We start from the raw sequence: 3,141 nt of genomic DNA on the forward strand, positions 1-3,141 counted from the left end.
ATAAAGGGCTGGGGTTGTAGCTCAGTGGTAGAGCACTTGCCTAGCATGTGTAAGGCACTGGGTTTGATTCTCAGCACTGCATAAAAATAAATTAAAAAGTCCATAAAGAGAGAGAGAGAGAGAATTTTTTCAATATTTATTTTTTTAGTTTTTGGTGGATACAACATCTTTATTTTATTTTTATGTGGTGCTGAGGATTGAACTCAGCGCCCCACACATGCCAGGCGAGTGCGCTACCGCTTGAGCCACATCCCCAGTCCCTAAAAATATTTTTTTTACAATAATAAGTAAATAAAAAAATATATTTTTTTAAATAAATAAAAAGGGCTAGGGATATATGGCTCAGTGGTGAAGAGCCTCCGGATTCAATCCCCAGTACCAAAGTGAAAAAATTCTCAGAAACACTTTATTTGAACTATTCTGGCTGTGACAGAATAATCTTAACCAAAAAAAAAAAAAAAAATTAAAGAGTAAAAATTTTAGAATCAAAGTAACCTCAACTACAATTTAGCTACATTTATTTATGACCTGAAGTCATTAACTTTTTTTTTTTTTGGAACTAGGGATCAAACCCAGGGTCTTATGTGTACAGGCAAGCACCACCAACCACTCTACCATCCCCTGCTGTCTTCATTTAATCCTTTTTTTTTTTTTGTACTGGGAATTGAACTCAGGGGCATTCAATCACTGAGCCACATCCCCAGTCCTATTTTGGACTTTTACTTTAGAGACAGGGTCTCATTGAGTTGCTTAGTGCCTCACTGTTGCTGAGGCTGGCTTTTAATTTGTGATCCTCCTGCCTCAGCCTCCTGAGCTGCTGGGATTACAGGTGTGCCATTTAATCTTAAATGTTTAAAAATCCAGGTTGGGAATATATCTCAGTGGTACAGTGTTTGCCTAGCAGCACCAAGTCCTGGGTTCAATCCCCAATACTGACAGAAAAAAAATAAAAAAGACTGTACTTTTTATTTTTTAAAAAGCACTGCCACGAAGCACTGCCATGGTAAATTACTGGTTAAATTTTGTCCTCATGATCTCAAGGGCAAACATGTAAAGTGACGATAAAATCCCACTGAAGGGCTGGGGGCAGCTTGGTGGTTCTGCACCAGCCCAGCAAGCCCAAGGCCCTGGCTTCTATCTGTAGTACCATAAAAAATAAATAAATAATTAAAAAGGTTGAAGAATCCAAAAAGGTAGCACAGTGAAGCATTTCTTGACACTTTGCATACAGCACTTAAAATCCAGCAGCACACTGAACACCAAGAATCAAGTCGAACCTCTTGGCACCAAAGACAGAACACCACTCAGGTAACTGCGACTACTACTCTCAGGTCTTCAGCCGGAACTATTCTGCCAGTGCTGGACCCCAATTTACCACATGGCTCATGTTGGATGACAAGTGCAGGAGATGCACAGGGTCTGTACAGAATGGAGACTTCTGAGCTGGGTGCGGTGGCACACACCTCTAATCCCTGTGGCTCAGGAGGCTGAGGCAAGAGAAATGCAAGTTCAATGCTAGCCTCAGCAACTTAACGAGGCACTTAGCAATTTAGCTTTGTCTTCACACAGCTGTGCTTGTCTCTGGCTCACTTGTGAGCCACCCTTGAATACAGCACTCTTGGCCTGAGATCTGAGGGGCTCCAGAGGGCACAAGTGAGAGTTCTGCTTGGCCCACAGCCCTGCTTCCCACTCTGTGCTTGCAGCCACTGCCACTGGATGGGGACTGGCTCTACCCACCAGTCACCCATTGGTTGGAAGCCAGTGTCTCTGCAGGTGGTCCCTGGGATTGACACTATTTTGGGGCTTTGCTCACTGTGAGGACGGGCAATTCAGATTGGGAGTGTAACTCAGTGGTACAGTGCTTGCCTAGCAGCCACCAAGCCTTGGTTCAAACCCCAGAGAACTCTAGTCCTGACACTCCCTGCCCACCTCTGACCAGAGCTCTTTGACCTTTCTTCCTGGAAACCCCAGGAAGAAAGACCCAGGATCCCTGTGGACCTTAGGGAAGTGAGCTGGCGATGAGATAAGCTATGTTACAACAGTCCTTGCACCATATGAACATTTGCCCTGGCCGCCAGCCGCCAGCCGCCAGCCACCAGCGGAGCTGAAGGGCACAGCCCATTTGCTCATGACTGTACTGTCTTTGCACCAGGCAGACCACTCAGGGTCTGAGAGGACCTTCAGCAGAAGCACTCCCCAGGAGTGTGCTAGCCAGCTTCCTATTGCTGTGACAAAAGGAACTACCGGAGGAAGGAAGGTTTATTTTGGCTTCAGGGCTTCATCCATGGCCGGCTGGGCTCCATTTCCTTTACCTGTGGTCAGGCAAAGCATCATGGCAAGGAGCACGTGGTGGAGCAAAGCTGCTCACCCTATGCTGGCCAGGTAGCAGAGAGGAAGGGGTGGGCCCCAAGAGCCCCTTGAAGGGCACACCTCCAGTGACCTACCTTCTCTCAACAGCACCATCAGGGCTGGGGATGTGGTTCAAGTGGTAGCACGCTCGCCTGGCATGCATGCGGCCCGGGTTCGATTCTCAGCACCACGTACAAACAAAGATGTTGTGTCCGCCGATAACTAAAAAATAAATATTAAAAAATTCTCTCTCTCTCTCTCTCTCTCTCCTCTCTCACTCTCTAAAAAAACAAAACAAAACAAAAAAAAACAAAAAAAAACAGCACCATCAGCTGGGGGTCACTCCAGACCCAAACCTTAACATACGTCATCCAAGAGTCCCACAGTCACAACAAACACTGTGTCCCCCTCTACCCTTACAGGTACCTAGCAATTCTCCTCACCAGACTGTGAGGATGGAAGCTAAGACAGGGCAGGAAAGCTCGAGGGCATTTCTCTGTCATCGCTAGTCTCTTGGACAGACTGCCTCACCTGCTCATGTTTCAAGATAACCATGCTATAGTCAGGGCCCGGGCCCTGCACACTCAATGACGCGCTACTAACTCACAGGTCAGGTAGTAACACTGCAGCCAGTGGATGCTTCACTTGGCCGCCACCAGCTTCCAAATATATTCCCATCACTGAGTCACTTTTTTCAAGTGAGTTTTATTAACATTTGTACACTGTTAAATTGTATTGGTGAAATTCAAGACTATCCTAAATTGGTGAAATTCAAGACTCAGAAAACAGACA

Source organism: Callospermophilus lateralis, chromosome 3, assembly GCF_048772815.1.
Source record: "Callospermophilus lateralis isolate mCalLat2 chromosome 3, mCalLat2.hap1, whole genome shotgun sequence".
Taxonomy (NCBI): domain Eukaryota; kingdom Metazoa; phylum Chordata; class Mammalia; order Rodentia; family Sciuridae; genus Callospermophilus; species Callospermophilus lateralis.